Raw genomic sequence first — 26,367 nt, forward strand, 5'->3', positions numbered from 1 at the left:
ACCAAAAACTATCCTTTGATGTCTTTCAAACTTACACACTTTATACCTCTTTAGTGAGTTTCTTTCTTGAATGTGTTAATAAGGAAAACTATAACTCTTTAGTCTTCAACTCCCTCTGAGACCCAAGAAGGAAATAATATTTACTGAGAAAGTAGGAAGTGTAAACAAGTAACTTCTAAAAAATGTGAGAAATGACAGAAACAGCTGGCTGCCTGGACAGTCACCCAAGGTTCCTCTGCAATTGGGGCATCCAGCTTCAGCTTACATGCCTAGCATATCTAACAGACTCATCTGTGAAGCAGGATTTTCTCAAGGGCCTTCCTACCTTGTCTTGGCAAAATTTGGCAGTCCTTTCTTTTGTGTTCTGCTTGTCCATTTGGACAGCATACTGTCAGCAGTTGAGGCAAGGCCACTTTCTTGCCCAGTGGCTAACTTTTGCCACAAAGAAAGTAAATTCCATATAGAGTTTTCTTCAATGCCCACCATCTTCTCTGAGTGGATTGGTGCTGCCAGAAGCAGACATGTCTCATTGTCATTAAAAAAAAAAAATCTATGAGCCGGGCGGTGGTGGCACACACCTTTAATCCCAGCACTCGGGAGGCAGAGCCAGGCGGATCGCTGTGAGTTCGAGGCCAGCCTGGGCTACCAAGTGAGCTCCAGGATAGGCGCAAAACTATGCAGAGAAACCCTGTCTCGAAAAAAAAAAAAAACTATGATATTAAAGCATCTTAAGTACCATATTCTGTAGTTCTCTGAAATGTTTGAAGATGACCCGTTTATCTAAAATATATCTCTGTTTGACCTTGAAAACATACCAAACCTGACTACAAGTTTGATTGTAATAGGTGACTAACTACTAACCTGCATTTCTTTTTATTCTAATTAGTTGGTAATAATAACTTTCAAGGGCTAGAAATTTGCATTACATCATTAAATGAACTGTATAGGTACAATACCTTGAACAAGATTAGAAATGTATGTATAGTATGTTCTAACAAAAATAATCTCAAATTTGTATCAGTATACAAAATCTGTATATAATATATAAAAGTCCAATCCAATGTAAAATATTTAAAACTAGTAGTTGCTTTTTAAAAGTAGATTCAATAATCTACCTTTTTATCTTATCATATCTATATTCTCCCTTTTTTCTTTTCAGAGTAGATTCAATAATCTACCCTTTTATCCTATTATTTTGATATCTTTTTTTCAGAGTATATTCAGTCATCTACCTTTTTATCTTATCATGTCCATATCCTCTTTTTTTCCAGAGTAGATTCAATAATCTACCCTTTTGTTCTATCATTTCTATATAGTACATTTCTATATCATATCCCCTTTTCTTCTTTTAGAAAGAGATTGACTATGACCAATAACAATTTTTAACCAACCCTTAAACAAAGACAAACATCCATTATCCCTTTTTTGGGAATGTGGGCATAGTTTTCTAGGTTATTTCCTACTGATTAGGGGCACTGATAGTCTTATGGGGACACAAAGAAAATTTAGGATTATGGTCAAGTCCTGATTGGAGTAGTCTGTGAGGCTGTATCATTTCAGCTAGCCATCTTGATATTGTCCTGAGCAGTTTGTAATGCAAAGCCAATCTTTAAGTGTTGTTTGTCAGCTTAGTGGCATTATCATTGTCCTGACGCCTGATGGACTCATTGTTGCTACCAGTATGTTCTAAGACTTTACACAAGTGAGCCAGTGACAGATGCCACAGGGTATTCAAAGCCACCCAAACTGTTTGTGACTACCTGAGTTCATAAGGCTATGCAGTATAGACCCCATTTTGAATCTCTTACTAGATTTAGTTATTAACTTCCTCTACAAACAGAAGAATTTTTGCTGTCTTTTCAAAGTCATCAGCACACTGTTATTCTTTTTAATCTGTCCATTTAAGAGTTTCCTGTTTATTCCTCTGAAAACATTAGAGTAAAAATAATATTTCTCCCTTTCTATTTTCTTTCACATCCACGAGGCAGGATTGTTTTTCATGAGCAGTGAAGACACAGTATACAATGAAATCTAAGCACCGTGTAGACAGACATCCGAGTTTAACAACTAGCTGCTATAAAAATAAATTATACTGTATGACTCAGGGAAGTGGTTAATAATTCTACCTTGTTTACATTATGCTTAGAAAGCAGCCGAGCTTAATGAGATCAGATATTAAGTTGACGGTGTATCTTGGAATCATAATGTTTTTGAGCTCTGCCAAAACTGTGGGCAGGTTGAATGTGGGATAGCATGTTCAGTAGAGGAAATGAAGAGGACCTTATGTGGTATAGAAGTTATGCATTTGTTACCTAAAAAGTAGTTTTAGGTAGTAGTAAGTTCTTGAGCTGCCTCTAAGAACACATAAGCTCAATGTAAGTGAGGAGAGAATCTGAATCCATGGAGGTATATTTGAGAATTAGGAATAATAATAATAATCAACAAGCATCCAGGCCTATAATAACAAGTGACCAGATTTTAAAAAAAACATATTGTCACTTCCTCAAGGCAAGGAACAATGTTTAACATTCTAATTTTCTGTACAGTGAAGTTTGTTCCTACTTCCTGAACTCTTTGGATAGACTAGTTACAACGAATTGGGGCACTTGAGTTTTTACTGAATGACTCACAAGCATTAAACTTTTTACCTTCACAATTTTTCACAGTCACAGGGAAAGCTACAAAACTGATTGTTATTGGCTGATTTTAGTTACTACCAACCTAGATGTTGCTAACAACAAAGAGCATTTAATGAGCACCATTACCTCAGCACAGCAGAACCTCTAATAGCAGATTCCTGGTAGAAACCTTTGCAGATTCAAAAAGCTAACCACTTGGGAGGCAGAGGCAGGCAGATCTCTGTGAGCTTGAGGCCAGCCTGGTCTACAGAGTGAGATCCAGTACAACTAGGGCTCTTACACAAAGAAACCCTGTCTTGAAAAACAAAAGCAAAAACAAAAAACCAAAACTTACTTCATGCTGGATATGGTGGTGAACAACTTTAATCCCAGCCCCTGGAAGGCAAGGGCAAGCAGATCTCCATGAGTGTGAGGCCAGCCCAGTCCTAGGGCAGCCAGAGCTACATAGTGAGACCCTATCTTAAAAAAAAAAAAAAGGCAAAAAAATTAATCTCATATTGCCTCCTCTTTTACCCTATACCTAACATTTGTAAAGTGCTACATGCAAAAGAAGGAGGAGAGGGGAGGGGAGGTATGGGGTGGGGGAGGAGGAGAAGGAAGAGGAGGAGCAGCTGAAGCTAAATCAGTTAGAAGGCAGAATTCATGAGGTAGAAAAATTGCCCATCTTACACTAGGAGAACAGGACAGTTGAGTACATTGTATACATGCTGTGGCCACATCAGACATGGATACGGTTTTAAGTGGAAAGGCACAGCAGGCATCAGGCATATCCAGCTTCACCAAAGAGAAGCAGATTCAACATAAATAAGACAATGACAACCAAAAAAGCATGTTTCACAAAGATTATTACTTGTTAATGAGAGACAACATGAGGCTGTTTGGCTCTCACTTCCAGAAGGTGACAGTATGTCTGCAGCGGAAGGGAGCACATTTAGACAAATTCTGGATCCAGCATTGAAAAAAGTTCCATGCCTCGAGCATGATGCTGTTCATTGAGAATAACCCAACAACACCTGATGCTACATGAAGCCTTGTGGGTTAGTATCCCAGTTCTTTCCATGAGACCAATTCAAGTAAAAAGAGCAAAACAAAGCAGTGTCTTATGATCAGTTTATTGTTCCTTCAATTCTTATTGTCATTGATCATAGAGGTTTTAAAGAAACAGGGCCACCGATTATTTGACTCAGTGGCACTTACTGACAAGCCTGCCCACCTGAGTTCAATCTCCAGATCCCCACGGTAGGAGGAGAGAACCAATTTCTGCAGCTCCTCTTGTCTACACACATGCATCATGACACACCCCTACTCACATACAATAAATAAATAGATACATTCATTTTTAAACTTTTTTAAAAGTATCAGAGAAACAACATCACAGGCTGTCTCTTCTATAATATAGGAACAATGTCTGTTCCAGTTACTATAAAATTATGAATCACCCCAAGACTTTGTGGCTTATAACAAACATCCTTATAGTTTCTGAGGGTCATGAATTGGGGACAGGCTCAGCTGGGTGGCCTGTCTTTGTGTCTTACATGGCTGTTGAGAAATTGCCATTGGTGCTGTTACGGTGGCTTGGGACATCTGGGAAGCAATCAGTTTCTTTTCTTTTTTCCCTCCCTTCTTCCCTTCCCCACCTCTCCTCTCCCCTTTCCTTCCTTCCTTCTTCCCACCAGTTTTTAGATTTATTTCATTTATGTGTATGCATGTTTACCTGCATGGCTTTCAGACAGCAGAAGAAGACATTGGATCCCCTGGAACTAGAGTTATAGGTGACTGTGAACCACCATGTGGGTGCTGGCAACTGTACCAGGGTCCTCTGGAAGAACAAGCAGTAAGTCCCTAACTGGGACACCTCTTCAGTCTCTAGGTTTACTTCACATATGTATAGTATGGTTTAGAAAACTGTACAGGACCAATGGATGGGCATCTTTGAAAAATACTGCCAAAATCTTTTACTATAAAATAGTTTTCTTTGTTAAATTGGTGATAGGATATTTTAATTAAAAAAATGCATCTTGTTAGTATATTATAAAGGTGAGTTACTATGACAGAATTCATCAAATAGTGTAAGAAATCCAGTAGATGTTTGACCATTTGAGACAAGATCTCTTATTTATTAGTAATGTCTTCCCCCATGGAAGTCCCAATAAGTACCATATTATCAGTAGGCCTTTGTGTTTTCTTCTGTTTTAGGCTTGTTAGGTCTACATTCTACACCTCTGGTCGAAATGGATTCATTATTACTATGGAGTCTAAAGGGATAAAAAAAAAAATAGAAGCATTTATGCCATTTCATCAAAAAGAACCAGGAAAAGGGTGAAAACTCGTGTCAACACTGAGGTGATAGACAGAAGAGATGTCTTATGCCAGCCCAACAAAATAAAGAGGGGCATTTCTAGTGGTTTTACAGAGCAGTAGTGAAGTGCAGCTAAGAAAAGATTTGGGAAGCAATTTCTTTCTTTCTTTTTCCTTTATTTATTGAATTATTTATTCTATTATCAGCTTGATACAGTACAAATTCTTATCCTAATAGTAAAACATTTCACTGAGGCTTGCCAGTGATTGAGTAATACCAAAACTTATTATAAGCCACAGTCATCCTAGGGTCCCCTCTGCTATGTAGTCTCCCTGGTTCTGTGGGTTGTGGTCTGACTGTTATTTGCTTTATATCTAGTATCCAGTTATGAGTGAGTACATTCCATGTTTGTCCTTCTGGGTTTGGGTTACCTCACTCAGAATGATATTTTCTAGTTCCATCCATTTGCCTGCAAATTTCATCCTGTCATTATTTTTCTCTGCTGAGTAGTACTCCATTGTGTATATGTACCACATTTTCTTAATCCATTCTTCATTTGACGGGCATCTAGGTTGTTTCCAGGTTCTGGCTATTACAAACAGGGCTGCTAGGAACATAGTTGAGCATGTATCTTTGTGGTATGATTGAGCATTCCTTGGGTATATGCCTTGGAGTGGTGTGCTGGGTCTTGAGGTAGATAGATTCCCAATTTTCTGAGAAACCGCCATACTGATTTCCACAGTAGTTGTACAAGTTTGCACTCTCACCAACAGAGCAGTAGTGAAGCACAGTTAAGAAAAAGATTTGGGAAGCAGTTTCAAAATACGTGTTTCCGTGTGTATGCCAAGCGGCAGATGTAATTATGGTGCATGGATTGCCTTGTCCATGTGTTCGAATATGGCCTTTGTTCTTGGAAGGAGAGGGCATAAGCATTCATCAGACACTCTCTTTAAGTGTGTTTTCTCTCCAGTTGTGTGGGGATGACTCCTGCTGATCTCTTGCATTCCTACTGGTCCTCTTCTCCAGTGGTGGAATACATTTTCTTGGTGGCTAGCAAAGTCAGCTTAACCTCCACAAGAGACAAGATACACCAGCTTTTGTGATCATTTTGTCTATTAAAAGACATTTTATAAGCAAGTGTGAAAAACAGCTCTGAATACAGAGGACTTCAAACCTTGTAGGCTTCTGGGAGCCTGATGCAAATTCTCAGAAATCTGCAGTGGATAGGCAGTGCACACTGGAAAACTAATGAGCGAATGTGACGGAGCCAGCAGGCACGGGGCACAGGAGAGAACAGTGGCTTTCACAGGGATGTAGGGGAGCTGGTTCTTCACAGATGGGTTCCCTGATGTCTGGAGGGAGGGGGGGCTCCTATTGCACAGCACTGCACAGCATTTAAGTTGCAAATCACTTCTTTAAGATTAGTAAGGCTGACAGACTGGAGCTCTTAATTGAAGAGGGGCACTACTCTGAAGCTTCAAATCCATGGCACATGTAAGGATTGTTTATTGTGAAGCCTTGGGGACGCATCACGGCTAGAGACCACACAGTGGTAATACTTCTGGGTACTCAGATGAAGCTGACCACTTACTGCTCACACTCTCCCCTGCCTTTCCATTCCCGTTAAATAACTCCTGACTCTGAAGATACTGTAGAGGAACCAAACTCCAACTGGTGTTTTAAAAAGCAGATTAGAAATCTAGCAATTATTGCCCAGATAAAGAGATAAGAAAAGTTTCTAACAATCCCTTAAGTCAAATTATTTGCTTGGGAAGAGGCTCACCTGTAAGACAAGCACAGCATGATGCTTTTGTAAAGTCCTCCAACTCCCTGCTAAAAGAAGCTGCATTTAAGCAATTATCCATTTATACCATTTCCACCGGCAGATAACTGCACACCCAGCAACACTCTGTACTTCTCGGAGAAAATCTGAAAGAAACAGATTTTCCTAAAATGGATCTCAGTGATATTTTGGGTTAAACACAGTGCTTCCATTGTTTCTGTAATTTAGAGTCGTTACTACCAGTGAGCAAAGAAAAGCAATGATTTCAGAGCCTTCTGTAAGGCAGATAATATAGATGGCGTTTCACATTCTCTCATTGTTCCTGGCCAATGACTTCCACTGAGTTAATCAGCCTTGCAAAGAATCCCCACTCTGTCTGTGCACTGGGCATCAGAACTGTGGCATGAGTTGGAAACTTAGATACGAGAAGAAGCAAGCTACCCTTTGAATAAATAATGTTTCATGGATTCTAGGTACATCAGGAAGAAAAAGCCCCATGGAAAGAATGAATTGCTCAGGAGGAAAAAAAGGAAAGATATAAAATACAGGACTTTGAAACCAAACTCCTCCCTGACTTTACATGCCGTCTCTTACTCTGAGCTGTCCACTCAAGAAGCACTTTGTTTTCCAACTGTTTCCAAACAGCCCGGAAACTAAGAATTAAGTCTGACTTCTTCTGCCCATCTCTCAAACCCAGTGGGCTCATCCCTCGGCTCAACACCTGCTGTTGTAAATCCACAAGTGGCCTCCATCTTCTGTGCCAGCAGATGTGGAGATGCAGAGAAGCGTCTCAGATGTTTGTGCTTCTGGGTCTCTTATGGGGGCACCAGGAAGGGGAGAGAAAATGATCCTGGAATTCCAAAGGTCACTGCTGCACCGAAATAATGAAAATTGCCCACATGTTGGAAAAAAAAAACACCAAAAACCTTCAGATGTGATCACTGGAAAGTCTGGCAATCAGACAAAGAACTAACCAGGCTAGAGTTTCATTCAGACTTAAAAAAAGAAAGATAAATAAAAGGAAGGTGTGTCAGAGTAAGACAGAGATAATTATTATGTTTCCTTGCCTGCAGGCTACCACAGCTAACAAGTTTAAGCATAAAATGGAAGAAATATTTACTAGTACCAACAGTGGTGAGTCTTATCTCACCTATACAGGGATTCTGTTCTGAAAACAAACTTTGGGATTTGTTGACTAAAAAAGTAGAGTAATATATATATAGAGAATAGTATATAGAGAGTGGTATATATAGAGAGAGTGATATAAAGAGTGGCGTGTGTGTGTGTGTGTGTGTGTGTGTGTGTGTGTGTAGTCATATATAGGGAGAGTAATATATACATAGGGGGTATGTATACATGTATACACACATATTTTATTATATATAATTATATTATATTACATATATATGTAAATACCTATCTTTACAACAAAGGATAATGGGATATATACTTGAAGTTTATTTGAAAGTATTGATTATATCTGAGCTCTATTTTTTTCATGATGCTTTTCTTTTAAGGGCACCTTAACATTCTATTTATTTTTATTTTTATTTAATCTTCCTTTTATGTTCATGAACACTCTTTGTACACGGTCACAGGTTTCAAACTGATGTTTTCGATAACACATCACATGTTCTTGACCCTAATCACTCCCTATTCCTCGCTCGCGTCCCCACCTCTGTCCCCCTTCCTTCCACAGTCCCCCCTTTCGTTTTCATGTCACCTGCAGGTGTGTATGTGTGATTTCAGATATGAGAGAAAACATGCAATGTTTGTCTTCCGTGTCTGGCTCTCTTTGCTTGCTCTGATGACCTCCCTTTTTTCCATTTCCTGAAAATAAGTTACTTTCGCTCTTCTTCATGGCAGGGCTCTATCTACTGTGTATGTCTAACATCTTTGCTTTGTCCATTCATCTGTTGATGGACACCTTGTTGGATCCCATAAAGGGCAATGGTGCCACAATAAGCATGGATGAGCAGGTGCCTCCGTAGTGTGCTGCTTAGATTCCTTTCAGTATTTTTTTCAGGAGCAGTGTGACTGGGTCATATGTGACTGGGTCTAATTTTATTTTTTGGAGGAAGCCCTGTGCTGGGTTCTATAGTGGTCATGCCATTTACATTCCCACCACCTTACCAGCATTTGTTATTTTTTCTTTTTTTAAAAAATGAAATTCTGAAAATATCTATTTATTATGTATACAGTGTTCTGCCTGCATGTGTCCTTGCAGGCCAGAAGAGGGCACCAGTTCTCATTACAGGTGGTTGTGAGCCACCATGTGGTTGCTGGGAATTGAACCCAGGTCCTCTGGAAGAGCAGCCAGCGATCTTAACCACTGAACCATCTCTCCAGAACTGTTGTTTTTTCTTAAATAATAACATTCTAACAAGGGGGAGAGGAACTGTCAGCGTTATTTGGTTTTGCCCTTCACCAGTAGCTAAGGATGTTGAGTGTTTTTTCATGTATCCATTGGCCATCTCTACTTTATCTTTTGAGAGATGTCTGTTTATTTCATTTGCTAATTGATTGCCAGGGGTTGGGTGGTCTTTTTGTTTGTTTTGAATTCTCTATATATTGTAGACTCCCTTCCCTACTGTATGTGTAGATAACAAAAGATTCTTTTCCATTCTCTAGGCTGTCTCTGAATTCTGTTTATTGTTTCTTTGGTTGTGTAGAAACTTAAATTTCTTGCAGCATCTTCTGTCAATTCTTTCAGTCATTTACTGTGAAGTTATTGGAGTCTTCTTCACAAAGTCATTATCTATGGCTCTATCTTAAGGTATTTTCCTCAAGCAGTAAGGTCTTTGATCCATTTGAGTTGATTTTTATATAGGGCGAGAAACACAAATATAGCATCATTCATAGACTAGTGGGTATCCACTTTCCCTGGAACCATTTATGGAATAGGCTTTCTCTCTGTTGTATATTTTTCCATCTTTATAAAACAAAAACAAGCAAAAAACAAAACAAAACTGTCGACTATAGTTCTGTGAGTTTATCCCTGAGTCCTCTTTTCTTTTATTATCATCACCATCATCTTCATCATTGTTATTATTATTATTTTAGTTTTTTAATACAGGGTTTCTCTGTGTAACAGTCCTGGCTGTCCTGGAACTTACTACGTAAACCAGGCTGGCCTGGAATGCACGGAGATCTGCCGCCCTTTGCTTCTGAAGTGCTGGGATTAAAGGTGTGTGCCGCCACACCTGGCTGAGTCCTGTTTTCTATTCCATTGGTGTATGTGTCTGTCCATGCCAGTAGCATGCTGTTTTTGTGGCCATGGATCTGTAATATAATTGAAATCAAGCATTGCAATACCTTTTTGCTCTGTTGATTTTTGCTGAGGAAGGACTTGAGTATTTGGGATTTTTGTGCTGTAAGAATATATTTTCATTCTGATGTCTGCTCCCTACTTCTCACTGGAACGTTCTAGAATTTTCTGTACAGTGATACTAAATTATAACATAAAAATGATCTTACACATAAAATGCATTTTAAAAGTTTTGTTTTCCACATAAAATGTATCTGGCAGGTAAAGTCACAACCTCTACTTTATAACCTTTCATTTTGGGGTGTTTCACAGGAGAGCTGGAGGCAGGAGCATAGGATAGCAGAGAGCCCAAAGCAGGGGAAGGCTGAGTAAGAACTGGGATGTACCCCTACTATATGCTTTGGGGTAGGTTTTTGCTTACTTATTCATTCACTCAACTAGTCACATAGGCACCTGGGCAGCGCCAGGTTGTGTCTGTGTGCCATAGTTACAAGGGAGACCATTGGCAGCCCCCATTTACAGAGTTTTCAGGCAATTTCATACTGTCGAATTTGGTTCTGGGAGAGCAGAAGTACAGCCAGATCTCAGGGCTCCCAGAGAGGTCTCTGGCTAGGATGACATCATGGAATCTCCCCAGATAGGAAAATAAGGCTCAGAGGCTCTTGAAGGGGTCAGCCAAGGAGAGGTGAGGGGCTGCCGAAAGACTACTGTAGACAGAAACAGCTCTGTGTATGAAGAACTAGAGAGAAGTGACTCTCTGTAGAGTGTCTATGTATATAGAGTGTATATGATGTACATGCATATGTATATGCATGTGTATATGTATATGACAAAGGATGATATAGAGTTTAGGACTAGAATCTTCAATGAGAACCTGCAGAGGTGATTTACTATGGATAGTATGGGAGACAGTGTTCTCGACTATCCTCCCTTTAGTCTAAAATGTTCACGGAAGAGAACATAGGTGACGCCCCAAGACTCTACTTAGAGTAACAGGGTGGCTTTCTTAGATTAAATCAGCTTGCTAGGGGATATTTAGATTGCACATCTGGGCTTCCCCAGCCTCAAATGCATCTTACAAAATACGCATATGTTTTAGTGTGGTGATTAGAGAAGTTTGTGCATAAAAAAAAATCCCCTGGGGATTTTATGAAAATGCTGGTTCTGATTCAGCAGGTCTGAGTGGGCCTGCAATTCTGTATTTAAAGGACTTAGGTGACTATGGTTCCTCTGGTTCAAGGGCCCCACTTCAAATACAGGGGTTCATTTGTTAGAAACAATGTCATGTAGTGCAGGCTAGCCTCAAACTCACTCTGTAGCCGAATATGACCGAAAGCTCCTGATCCTCCTGAGTTCATCTTGTGAGTACTAGGGCACAGGTGTGCACCACCACAGAATAATAAGGACTTTATGCATGGAGAGAAGGCACAACTCGGAGCCACCGATTTACCAATGGTCAGTATTTGAATTACTTAAAATACATTCTTGTATGTGTGTCCAATGGCTTGTCCTCTGTCACACACACACACACACACACACACACACACACACACACACACACGCATGCACGCACACATGCACGCACACACACATGCACGCGCACGCACAAGCACCCCCCCCACCCCACCCCCCTCACACAGACAGGTATAATTAATTTGAGCTTATCCTGCTGGCTGTGCACAAATGACTGACAGTTTATCAAACACCAGATCAACTCTTCTTGTTGTCAGTTTCACAGCAGGTCAGAAAACCTGTCATGCCATCCCCACCCTTTCTTAGGAGCTCTTGTATGTCTCTTTTCTCTTAGCTATGCCCTAGAGTACTACAGAAATGTGAGAGCAGGACACTTAGATGTCTGGTAACTTCAAAGTCCAAAAGACCCATCTGATGCCATAGCTCTTTCTTCATGCCATGAGGCTTAAGGTGTAGTAAGGTTTCTTTTAGCACCGGGATGGTCTAGTGTATTCCAGGACGTCTGAGTCAGAACCTTCCAGTAGGCCAGGCTCCTGAATGTTCATGGAGGTTTCTCTGGCACATGTGCATTGCTAATGCATTTGAGGTTCTTTTATTTTTTCTCCCTCTTTCATAAGATACAAATGGTTCGTTGTCATGAAGTAATGTACTTCAGTGATGGTCCCTGCTGAAATAAATCAGAGACTTCTTGAGCTGTAAAACTGCCAGCCTTGCTCTCTCTTGTTCAGCTATTCTCCCTTAATGATCAGAGCTAGAATAATTTCCAACTGGTCTCTCATCTTTGTAAGAGCCTGGTAGTCTAGTATTCTTCATTGGAACGACTCCTGTAATTATAACCAAATCTTTGCCAGAATCTCAGCTACATTCATTGTGTAGTCAGGTATGGTAAGGAAATCTGGAAGGCACCACAGACAATTGTAGTTACCAACAGTGTTGCCAGTTGGTAAGCCAAGACTTCATGCTTATCTTCTTTGTTAGATCTACTTTCCAGAGTATTCCACTATAGCATCTTAGTGACCACAGCAATTAAGAGTCACAGTCCATTTTATCTGCAGTGCCTCAAAGTCTCCCTCAATCAATGCTTGCACAAGCGACAGTGTGAGTGATGGTGAAAGCATGGCATGGCAGAGGTGACCAGTGCTCACTCTCCCTCTGGTGTGGGCTTTTCTACGGACTCTTCAAATACAGCATCTAATACCCAAATTCCATTGGGGGGTCCTGTTGGTCATACCTCATACCTTGTATTGATTACCGTCTTGGTCAAAGATCAGTAGATATTGGGGCATAATCATAGTTCTAAAGATGGTTTAAGGAGGATTAATCCAGTCATCTTAAGAGATGCCTATCAATCCATGCACTCTGGAAAGAACCTTTAATTTTTTTCTATTAATCATGTCATATCTCCTTTCACAGGTATGTTTTATAAGCCACCTGGAATTCCCCCTTGTAAATCATATAGAGTTATTTCCATAGAAGAAGCAAGTTTACTCCCAACTTTGATGAAAATCTATTACTTCTTGACTAATTTGTCATATAGCAAACACACACACATAAACACACACACACACACACACACACACACACACACACACGATACACACATACCACTGTCTGTTTCTACATGATAGCATATGTTTTAAGCTTTGGTAGGTGATTTACATACTTTATGTTGATCCACACATGTCAAATTCTGTTTATTAAATTCATTAAATAACCAAATAGATTATTTTAAACTGCCACCCAGAAGGGTTAGTCTAAGTGTCTTTAGGGATTCCGTTTTATTCAACAAGGTAAACAAGTCAAAGACAGACTGGACTCACTTCTTACCTGTAATTTTCTTTTTCTCCTCCCCCCCCCCAACTCTCCATCACTCATCTCAACAAATACTGGCCAGTGCTGTTGACTGAATGGTACCATCTCCCAATTCATGTCTTGCTCTCCTACTCATATTGCCTCACATGATTGTATTTGAAGACAGGGCCTTTAAAGAGATAACAAAGTTGAAAATGAGGTCACCAGGGTGGACTCTAAGCCAACATGATTATGAACATAAACTTTGAACAGAGGATATACAGAGGCAACACCCTGTGAAGACTCAAAAAACAAAAACAAAAACAAAAACAAACAACAAAACCAGCAACCTATCAGCAAAGGAGAGAGGCCTCAGAAAACTAACACCTTGATTTGGGGAGTTATACCTACAGGCTTTGAGAATTGTGAGGAAATAAATTTCTGTTATTTCAGCCACCCAATCCGTGACACTTGGTGATGGTGAGTTATCAAATTAACACAACTAGTCATTAAAAGAATAATGGACCAGGATATAGGTCACTGGTAGAGTGCTTGCCTAGCATGTACAAGGACCTGGATTTAATACCCAGTAACTGAAGAATATTAAAATTGACTTAAAAGTGTGTCACGGCTAATCTTCATTGTCAACTTAACAGGGTTTGGAAGCACTCAGTGACACACCTCTGGGTATGTCTGTGAATGTTTCCAGAGAAGTTTAAGGGAGGGAGAGGGCTTACTCACCTTGACTATGATTGGACCATCCCATGGGCTGTGGGTCTATATTGAATAAAAAGTGAAATGGAGGAACTGAGCAATTGTAGGTGGACTTTCCCTGTCCTGCCAGTCAGCTCTGCCCCTGTATCTGTCTCTCAAATAACCACACAGAGACTTATTACTAATTATAAATGCTTGACCAATAGCTTAGACTTGTTACTAGCTGGCTCTTTCAACTTAAATTAACCCATAATTCTTATCTATGCTCTACCATGCAGAGGTTCCTTTTTTCAAGACGATATATTCATCTCCTACTTCCCCTGCACCTGTCTGGCAACTCCCATCTCTGCCCTTCTTCCCAGCATCCTCTCTGCCCCCAAAATCCTGCCTAGCTATTGGCCAGTCAGCTCTTTATTAGCAACAAGAACAACACATCTTCACTGTGTAAAAAAGGATTATCCCTCAGCAAACAATAAACCAGTACTCACCTATCCATGATTCCTGACCTCAGACCCAATGTAACCTGCTTCCTGTCTCCACTTCTGCATCCTTCCATGATGGACTTTATCCTGACAGTTTTAGCCAAGACAGTCTCCCCCCTTAATTTGTTTCTTATCTTTTATTTAATCACAATGACAGAAAAGTAGTTAATACAGGGAGTGAACTAAATTTTAGCCTGAGTTTCACACCCAGGCACCTTAATCTGCCCTTTCCTTTTTCTTTTTCTTTATTAATTATTTTTCCCAGCTCAATCACATTTCCCTTCCCTACCCCCTGTACTCCCAGGCCCTCCCCCAACCCCCATCCCCCATCCACTCCTCCTCCTTTCTCTTCAGTAAAGGGCAGGCCTCCCATGTGTATGAGCTAGCCATGGCATATCAAGTTCCAGTGAGACTAGGCACCTCCTCTCCTGTTAAAGCTGGATATGAGGAAACTCAGTAGGAAGAAAGGGTCCCAAAAACAGGTAACAGAGTCAGAGATAGCCCCTGTTCCCATTGTTAGGAGTCCCATGGAAGACTAAGCTGCACAACTGTAACACGTATGCAGAAGGCCTAGGACAGTCCCATGCAAGCTCTCTGGTTTGTGGTTCAGTCTCTGTGAACCCCTAGGAGCCCATGTTTGTTGATTCTGTGTGTTTTCTTTCAATGTCCTTGCCTCCTCTGGCTCCCATAATCCTTCCTTCCTCTCTTCCCTGAATTCCACCTAATGTTTGGCTGTGGGTCTCTGCATTTGTTTCCATCAGTTGCTGAGTGAAGCCTCTCTGATGACTATTGTGCTAGGCAATGATTTATGAGTATAGCAGAATGTCATTAGAAATCATTTCATTTACTTTTTTTTTTTTGCCAGTCACGTTTGGCTCTATCCTAGGTCTCTGGGCCATCCAGACTCTGGGTCCTGGTGCTCCAAGTAGTGCCAGGGGGAGGCTCTCTCTCATGGTATGGGTCTTAAGCTGGGCTAATCATTGGTTGGCCACTTCCATAATTTCTGGGCCACCTTTACCACAGCATATCTTATAGGCAGGGCAAATTGTAGGTCAAAGGTTATATGGCTGGGTTGGGGTCCCAATACCTCCACTGGAAGTCTTGCCTGGTTACAGGAGATGTCTGATTCAGGTTCTGTATCCCCCATTGCTAGGAGTCTTATCTAGGGTCACACTCATAGATTCCTGGGAGTTTCCATTGCTCTAGGTTTCTTGCTCATCCCAGAGATGCCCCTGATTCCAGTTGTCTTTCTCAGTACTCACTCCTTTCATCTTGCCCCCTCCTGATCCCTCCTGTTCCCACTCCTCATCCCACATTCAGATCCCCCATCCACCTGTGATATCTATTCTATTTCCCCTTCACGGTAAGACTCATGTGCCACTCCTCCACCCTCCACCCCTGTGAGACTTTCTTGTTATTTAGCTTCTTTGGGTCTGTGGGTTGTAGCTTGGTTATCCTTTACTTTACAGCTAATAACCACTTATAAGTGAGTACATACTATGTTTGTCTTTATGGGTCTGGGTTACCTCACTCAGGATGATATTTTCTAGTGAAATCCATTTGTGAGCAAATTTCATAATGTCATTGTTTTCAACAGCCGAGTTATACTCCATTGTGTAAATGGAATATACCATGTTTTCTTTATCCATTCTTTGGTTGAGGAGCATCTAGATTGTTTCCAGTTTCTATCTATTACAAACAAAGCTCCTATGAACATAGTTGAGCAAGTGTCCTTGTGATATGGTAGATCATCCTTTGGGTATATGACCAAAAGTGGTATAGCTGGGTCTTGAGGTAGATTGGTTTCCAATTTTTGGAGGAACTGCCATACTGATTTCCAAAGTGGCTGTAAAAGTTTGCACTCCTACCAGCAGTAGAGGAGTAAGGGGAACATTCCTCTACTGCTGGTGGGAGTGCAAACTTTTGGCTATGCTAAAGACTTCTAAATAATATTCTAAATTCCATCTCTTAACTCATTCAGATTCTACCCTGATTATCATCTAAAAATGCATCTAAAAAGTTAAATAATAAAAGTTATTATATAACTTAAGACTCTGATGGTTTCATTATTTAAATAATAAAGCTTTAATAGTTTTGCAAGACATTCAAGGCCCTTTATAATCTAGACTAATTTACTATCTTTACATCTTCACAAATACACTTCTCTGGCCTTTTATCCTGTCAACCAATTCACATCTTTTATGATAGGAAACATACTTTTCACCCCTTCATGATTTGAGTGATATTAATTTTTATCTATAATGTTCTTTACTCTTGTTTTACTAATTAAAACTATATATCTTACAGGGCCAGACAAACTATTTTTTTTCATGAAACTTTCATTGGTACTTATAGTTAAAATTGATAGTCTCATACTTTGTTGCCCACCAACCCACATGTGGAACTTTGTGAGTTTCCTTTGAATTTGTTGCATTTTTGTTTGTTTGTTTGTTTTTCGAGACAGGGTTTCTCTGTGTAGCTTTGTGCCTTTCCTGGAACTCGCTTTGGAGACTAGGCTGGCCTCAAACTCACAGAGATCCGCCTGCCTCTACCTCCCGAGTGCTGGGATTAAAGGCGTGTGCCACCACCGCCCGGCTGAATTTGTTGTATTCTGTTCTAGTTTTACATCACTGAATTTCTCCAGCAAGTAATAAGCTGTGAGGGTTCACTTTCTATTCCAACCCACTGTACTGGATAAGAATACTTATTATAGGTCACTTATAAACACACATTGCATTCGATAAGGATATTGTTATAGGTGGCCTATAAACATCCAGATGAATGAAAAGAATTTCCCAAGTATTAATTCTACAAGAGTTATGCGTTTAGAAGCATGTTGTCAATTTGTGTCTGTTCCTTTTGTGGAATATATGGCTTACATTTTTTTTTACAGGTTATAAAGTAGCTCTTAGAATATATTATGTGAAATCCAAATTAATCAAAGGCATGACAATTAAATTTCTCTTTGAATGTCCTCAGAATAAAAATTCAGATAAATCATTTAAAAAGAAGAATTTTGATTGCATTTGCCAAATCCAAAATATTTTTAGAGATATTTTATGGAGAGTGCCAATTATCTTGAAGCTCAGCCCAGGATTAAGGGGACAGCAGAATCCATTTTCTGAATTCAGAGGAGGAGCTGTTTGGACTTGATAGTGACCTTACCATTTAGCATTTGAGAAGTGGCCAACACTAAAACACTAAACCCTTCACCATCTTCATATTCTTTCCCAGGTATCTTGAAAGTCAAGGATGGTATGAGCACTACTGGTTGGTTGGACAAGATTCTGGGTTATGATGAATGGTCTAACCATTGCATACTCCCAGTTTGAGAATCCTTTCATGGTAGAGTTTGCCATGGTGGTTTTTTTAGGGGTGGGAGTGGGTGTTGCTTTTTTTTTTTTTTTTTTTGAGACAGGGTTTCTCTGTGTTGCTTTGTGCCTTTCCTGGAACTCACTCTGTAGCCCAGGCTGGCCTCCAACTCACAGAAATATGCCTGCCTCTGCCTTCTGAGTGCTGGGATTAAAGGTGTGCACCACCACCACCACCACCACCACCACCACCACCACCACCACCACCCGACAACAACACCATGGTGTTTTGTTTCACTTTTGTATGTTGGTTTCTGATCCAACTTGGTTACAGAAAATAAAGACCCTTACAATTTAAATATCTAATATGACTACTCTGGTTGTTTTTTGAGGACTCCCTGGAAGTACTTTGGAAAGTCCTCACTTTTCAGAGACTACAAATTGACAATTTCTAATTTAGTAACACTAATTCATTCAGCTTCATGGCTAAGGCAGATTTACTTTGCTCTCATGGTACAAAGGCTGAAGGTTTCTACTTCACAGCATTTCACAAGGCACTTCCATAGCATTCCTGAATCTTGACAAGGAGGACCTTTCTTAGTCATGGTTAAATGGAATTCAACAAGAAGATTTGACAGGAGCTCCACTGTTTGGCATCCTCTACTTACTCATTGCCAGAGGATTCAATTTCTCTACTCCAACCTCAACCACAGAATGAATAATGAAAAATTTGCAGTGACAATTCAAATTATGTTATTTTCTCCCACAATCCTTACAACATCACCACGGAGCAGATATTATTATTAGGCCAAACCACAGGTAATTGCCATGAAATAGGTAAAACAGAGCTGATAGTTGCACTTTTATAGGTTTAAATTCTATTATTAATATCTCCATTATATAGAAGAGAATGATTACATTTAGAGGTCAGATCATTTGTGTGGGTTATGGAGCTAGGTAGCAAAGGCAGACTTGCCATTAGAGACCTAGGTATACCTTTTTGTAATGTCTGACTGCTCTCTGCCATGCTGAAGCACATAACTAGACCAAGAGGAAAAGAAGCACACCTTTTATTCTCATCCTCATCGATACAGGAGAAAAAGAGATAGGTAGCAGTTCTTTGCTGTAGTCATATTTGTGACTCATGAAAACAGATCCAGACTTGCGCAAGCATATACATTCGAGTTTCCTCCCTACAAGCCTTAGCTATGCTCACTAAACAATGGTATTACATTTCTTGAGTTGTAGATAGACACAGACAGTGATGGTTTTAAAACACGTATTACATTAATCCACCAAGGCTGTGTGTGACTAACTAGAAGATCCTTGCTCTGGCTTTGTGTTGTCATCTATGTTTTAGCTGTTAGGTTGTAGGACACTTGGGCACAGACATCTTTGTCATTTCCCTCCCAGTCAATGTCAGTGTGCTCACTGACATTTAGGGTAGTAATGTCAGCCTAGAAGTTGGACCTACAATGGTCTAACTACAGATAGAAACATTACAGTCCAAATGAAAACAAGCATAACAGCACAAGCAAAGTTATATACACAGAGTCTAATAATGACCCTGTTGGGAGTTGGGCCCACTGTACCTCATATTACTCTTTCTACTATTCTCCATGGAGGGCTGCTTTTCATTTCTTTCTTTATCAGCCTGGCATCTTGGGAGCTACGATCAGCCTCTCTACCCATGCCCTAGTTCTACAAGAATAGAGCAGTTGATTTATGCATAAGAAATCTAACCGAATATAGAAGGTCATTCATGGAAAACTAAGGAGCTGTTTTAACAGTGGTGGTCATGCAAATTAATGTGATTGCTGGCCCAGGTCCTGAAAGAAATTATGTTGAGCTGAATAGCAACCAAGCTATGGGAGAATTGGATTTTTAATAAAGTTTGAAAGCATACATTTCACTCTGGTACCTATTATTTTTCATGTTATTATTGGGCGTCTCTACTAGTTGCATGAAATTAATAATGTATATAATAGGTCCATAAATATTGGTTCATAAGGGCGAGGGTGGATATAGTAGTAAGTAGCATGGTTGGCGAAGGTGCATATTTATCTTCATTGTATGAGTAGACAATGTGAAATGACATTGGAATATAATTTTTTTAAGCTAGGCAATGGATAGAAGCATTCTTTGGGGCTAGGATCATTATGATTTTCTCTCTCTCTCTCTCTCTCTCTCTCTCTCTCTCTCTCTCTCTCTCTCTCTCTCATTGCTAACAGTTGTTTTTAAAGGTGCCAGTGGATCAACTGTCTTGAAGCTGATGTTTCTGTGCCTTTGGCAGTTCTGCCCCACCTATTCCAACAATGAGCTACTTGGGCAATTGATCTGGTGAAGTTCAGGAATTTCTGGACTTGGATAATGAAAAACAGGAAGTGGTGCAAGATGCCTTTGGCTGATCCCTCTGAAGTCTCACCCTCTTTCCCCCATCCATTAATTCCCTTGTCCCATTTCTTCCTATGACTGAGTGCTCAACTTCCACAAGAGATGGCAATTGGAGCCAGTGAGACTTCTAAATCCCAGTAAGCTGCTGCTACAGTTAAAATATTCTGGTTTTATTACCACTTATTCTTTGTACACACAGGGTAAAACTGATCAATAATACTAAGACAATCTCTGTGTTGGATCAACCATGAAAGATAAAAAGCAAACCAGACATGATGTTCCTACAGAAATCTAAACACATTCCATAAGGTGACTTTTTGAAGAATGTAGGAAAGTAAACATACACCATACGGGAAAAATATAAAATGAAGGATCATAGACCCACCTTCCTGCTTAAGAAATAGAACACAGTATTGTCTCAGAATCTTTCTTTGGTGTGTGTCCTTTCCAGTTCCAATAACTCCTGCCTCTCAGCAGTAACCATAACCCTGAATAGTGCATTATTAATTTCTTTACTTTCTTTTATAGTTGTATAATATATATGTATAGACAAGAAATAAATTATTTCATTTCATAAGTTTATGATCTTCACATAAATGTAATCATACCTATGTGTGTGTGTCTAAGTTTTTATGTTTTTGTAATTTAATTTTTTAAAAACATAATTTTCTTGAGACCAGTCTATGCTGTTGTGTATATCTAAGGCTTTCTTATTCTTAAATGTCACATAGTATTCTATCATTTGTAGTTATTCTTCTGTTGATGGCACCTGGACCGGTTCCATTTGTTCCAGTAATGTAAACAATGATACTCTAAACATTCATGCTCTTTGTATTTCTGGAGCACACACATAGTTTTGCAAGTGTATACTGCCAAGGATAGAAACCTCAGGTTATAGAGGACACCCTGATTCAGTGTGCTGGGTGATGTCAGATTCTTCTTAAAAGGCTTGCATGAGCCGGGTGGTGGCGGCGCACGTCTTTAATCCCAGCACTCGGGAGGCAGAGCCTGGTGGATCTCTGTGAGTTCGAGGCCAGCCTGGACTACCAAGTGAGTCCCAGGAAAGGCGCAAAGCTACACAGAGAAACTCTGTCTCGAAAAACCAAAAAAAAAAAAAAAAAAAGGCTTGCATGAATCTACATCCCCAGTTGCTTATGAGATGTGGTATTAGCCATGAATATTCTGGTTCTTATAAGTATGTTAAGCATGAATTAATATTTCACTATAACTTTACTCAGTATAATGAAAATTATTTCCTTCATATTTTTATGAGTCATCCACATTTATTGTTTGAGGATCCTAGTCAGATGTTTTTCTCATTGTTTAATTGGGAGGTTAATTTTATTTTATTTAATATATTTTGAAAATTATTCTTTGAAAATTTCACACATGTCTACCATGTATTTTGATCATATTCTCTTCTTATTTCTCTAATATCCTCCCCAATGCTCCCCTTCCAACTGTATATCCTCTTTTTATAAAAGTTCACTGAGTTCATTTAGTGTATATTGTCCTGTGTTGATTATATTTGAGAAAAATTCAGTGTGTTATAATAAATAAATAAATAAATAAATATAGCAAGTGGCTATGTCAAAGGTCACTACACAAGTCAGGGGCATATAGTATATGGTGATATTTCATTTGTACTGAAATGTGATTTTATTTGTATGTTAATAAATAAAGTTGCCTGGGGGTCAGAGCTAATAGCAAGCCATAGCAGAAGCCAGGCGGTGGTGGTGAATGCCTTTAATCCCAATCACATGACAAGCAGATCTCTGTGTGTTCAAGGATACAGCCAGCATGGAGACACACACCTTTAATCTCAATACCAACCATAGAAGACCTGGAGGTCTGTATAGACAGGCAGTGAAAAGGAGACCATATGGTTGGGTTTACAACCAATAAGAAGGCAGAACAGAAAGTCAATAAATAGACAGATACACCGGAAATAGGTCTCTTGCTGAGAGGAAGGATGGCAGCAGCAGCAAAGGGTAAGAAAGGTTTTTTTAGTATCAGCTCTTAGCTACTGCTCTGACTTCTTGGGCTTTTAACTCTGCATTTGGCTCTGTGTTTCTTATTTAATAAGACTGTTACATCTACAATAGTATTTAGTCATTCTGATGCTTGGAAATATAATGAAACAATCCCCCTTTAAATTTGTTTAATGGACTGCTATTCAGTGTATATATTTATTATTACAGTTTTGGTTGTTTTTTATAGGTTCATAGACATGAGAAAATGTTAACTTGTATAATTGAATACATAAGTTTGTTGTAGGCCAATTATACCCCAATATAGTTGTTTTGAACCTCCCCAAATAGCTGTATTTCTACATTAAAACTCTCTCTATGTATCTACACATACATATACAGGTATCAATCAAGGATGTTTCTGTCACACACAGGTGTGTTATGTACACACACATTTTATATATATATATATATATATATATATATATATATATATATATATATATATATGCATATAAAAATACATACTCTAACACAATGAATAGTCTAAAATTTGGGGAGTTGTCTCATCTTAGTGAATAATGCATTTGATGACTTTTCTCAGATCATTTGTTTTATGTCTGTTTTGTCATCTAGTTTTGCTAACCTGGACATCTAAAACAGTGACTAGAAACACTGGTAGCTGATACCTTATTTTGTAGCTGATCTTTTTGTTTGTTTGTTTATAAAGACAGGTCTCCTTACATAGCCCTGGCTAGCTTGGAACTTACTATGTAGACTAGGCTTTCCTCAGGTTCACAGAGATCTACTTGCCTCTGCCTTTGTTTACTAAGACTTTTTAAAATTAAGTGTGTTATTTTACAATTATTAAAATACTATTTTTCTCTAAATTCACTTTTGTGATGATAAACTATATCATTACATTTTATTATGTCAAAGCGAACTTGCATTCCTGGAATGAATCCAAATTGTTAACTTTGGATCCTCTTTTAAATTTTTACAACTTCTTTATTTTATGTATACTAAGAGGTTTTCTGTATCATGGTAATAGGTTTCTCTGGCAACACAGTAAGCCAGACCAAGGCAAACTGAAAAAGTAAAAGAACAGGTTTATTTGAGCAAAGCAACTCCCAGGTGAGTTCTCCAGTCCCAAAGAAGTCACATGCTTGAACTAAAGCAGGGAGCTTATACACCCTACAGGGGAAGGTGATAATGTGTCTGCCACAAGCTGGGTTTGTGCCCAAGCATGGCCAAAGACTGAGCACTTCAGGTGGGCACTTGAGCTGCTGGCAACTTCAGGGGAGGGGCTGAATGCAGAACTGGGCTCTTTGGCGCCTTTTCTTTGTTGGAGATTCTCTGAGAGGCAGGGTTTGGAGAGAGAGAGAGAGAGAGAGAGATGGGCCTTCTCAGACTGTGCAGGAGTGAGCTGGAGGTTCCAACCAAGCATGTATGAGTGTTTTGCTTGTATGTATGTGTGTGCAACACATGTATGCCTGCTGCCTGCTGCCTGCTGTCTGCTGCCTGTGGAAGCCAGAAGAGGGCATCAGATCAATCACCTGGAACTGAAGTTATAGAAGGTTATGAGCCACCATGCGGTTGCTAGGAACAGAACCCAGGTCCTTCACAGGAACAAGTGTTCTTGACTGCCAAGCTGTCTCTCCAGTCCCATTTTACATAATCTTTTAAATTTATTGTTGCCCCCCAAAATTTATTGTTGTCCTTGATTTACTAATATTTTAATTTCTCTATTGGTTAGAACAGTAATTCATAACTTTTTATGCTTCAATATAAGGAGAAAAATGATATTTACTTTATAACATGTTGAAACAATTGGAGAGATATTTGGAAGTGTCTACATATACTGTTGAAAGTATTCATAACAACTAGTTAATTATAAGTAAAATAGAACAGAAAGAATTAGTCTCTGAAACACAAAATTCTAAATTTTATATTAATATTACCTTATAATATTAGAAATATAAACAAAACTTTTAAAAATTATTTCATCAGATTTTTCTTTTGAGTCAAATCACCATGTATCTTTTCTAATCAAGACTTAGAAAGTATAATCTCTTAAAATTCTTGATCATTATCACCAACAAACTTCATATAATTTAATGATAAAAACTTAAAGTTTTTTTTACAATATTATTTAAAGAATCTAATCACTGCTCATTTTCTTTCCTTGGAAAATATAATATTAAAGATTTTGCTATTTTGTGGAACTGCAAAGACAATTCTAATGAAAATTTAATTTGTGGGCTGTGCAGGCATTATGGTAGCAGTCACTTTGAAAGGATTTGGGAATGTGCCATTAAATGGGCAGGTCAGCTACAGGCAGGCAGACATGCCCTCTGCAAGGGGCTCATAAGTATCTCTCCAAATCCATGGCCCCTAGGACCTCAGGATTTGCCTTTGGTTGAAAACAGTGCATTTGCCTACAGAGTTAAGATCAAGTTAGGTTGGATTATAGTGGGTTCTACAGCCAAGTACTGAATCTTTATAGGAGAAGGAGACATGTATAGAGGCTATGTGATGATGGAGATGAGACTGCAAGCCAAAAGAAGCCAAGGATTGCTGGGGACCTCCAAAAGCTTAGAAGAAGCAATAAAGGATTCATCCCCAAAGACTTAGCATGGGCATTATTTACCCACTGATACCATGATCCAGAGTTCTCACCCCTAGAACCAGAAGATAAAATTTCTGTTTTGTCTGTGATAATTTGCAGTGTTAGTCCTAAGAAACTAAACACCTCCCCTGAGTGAGAACAGATAACTATATGTCCCATAAAGCTTTGTGTTCAGGAGGCCCTGCCTGTTTCCTCAGCCTCCACACCCTCTAACCGTGACAAATTAGTTTGCATGCCATGCTTCTGCAGAACTAAGATTATAATGTCAGATGGTCATGCTGTCTGCTATGGTCAGTCTACAGGTAGCTGATGAAGAGAATGTTTAGGTGGTAGCTCTCCTCTTGGACTGTACTCTGAAAATTAGATGGCATTCTCACTCTCTTGTGGACTATGGAGCTACTATCCTTCTGCTCCAGTCTTCCTTGGAGAGCCAGGATAGGTTGTATCCCAACAGGAGTGTTTACCCAGCCAGAGGCTCAGCTCTCTCAGGCCCTGCTGATCATTCCACCTGCAGACAGGTTCCTGGTGCTTGTTGGTAAACTCAACCTTTGGCTCAGTCAAGCTTGCTCCTGTGTGTACCTGTGTACAACTGTCCCTGGTGTTCTTTTTTTTTTTTTTTTTAATCAATGTGGATTTCTGCTCCCTCATTCAAACCTGGACTTCCTTAATTTTTCCATAAATTAGAAAATTTAGGATTATTTTATCTAGTTTATTTCTTTGTTTTTGCACCGAAGGCTTTTGTAGGAACACTTGAGAAAAATGGAGTGAGGCTGACTTCTATGCTTATGTTCACTTGGTCTCTGTGTGCTCCTGTGCCTTGATGGTAGACCTGCTACTGAGATCTACTTATGGAGCACACTGGAAGCTTTTCCCGCCAGGCTTACCAGAACTTACAATGACTATGCTGGGAGAGTTTTCAGTCAGGACACATGGTGGCCAAGTATGATTATGTATTTACATAATCTTTAAAATTTAAACCAGCATTAGGTTCACTTGGGTTCAAATCCCTGCCTGCCACTACTTCTTAGTAGTGTGGCATGAACAAGTCATTTATGTTCTTCACCTTCAACATCTTCATGTGTAAAATAATATTGCCTTCTATCACTGAGCCATGGTGAGATTTAGATGAAGTGATCCAAATTAGGGACTTGGCCCATTTCCATGTGCTTGATAAATGTTGGGCATTGCTATCCATGCTACTGTTGTTAACTAGCATGAGCCGTAGATAATTAGTAGGAAGAGAAGCGAGGCTACTCTCTGATCAGATCTGAGACCTGCTCCACAGGAGAAAATCTATGTCTGGTACTATAAATCCCATAGCAAATACATGGCTGAGAAAGTCATGGGTCCTAGAGGGGAATTTAATATGTTGTTCAATTGACACAGTATTTAACAGCCAATTAATTGTGTTTGTATTTATAGGCAAATTCTACTCTCAGAATTAACCAGATAAGCCTCTCTTTGCAGTGAGTACCAGTGAATTCAGGGACCGATGGATTTTCAAGTGATGACTGACTGCTCAGTCTTAAACAAGGTATTTATATCACCTCTTTCATGGCTATGGGAATATCATGGAAGAGGGGGCAGAAAGAACTTGGGAGATGCAGTCTTCTG

Source organism: Peromyscus maniculatus, chromosome 3 (assembly GCF_049852395.1).
Source record: "Peromyscus maniculatus bairdii isolate BWxNUB_F1_BW_parent chromosome 3, HU_Pman_BW_mat_3.1, whole genome shotgun sequence".
Taxonomy (NCBI): Eukaryota; Metazoa; Chordata; class Mammalia; order Rodentia; family Cricetidae; genus Peromyscus; species Peromyscus maniculatus.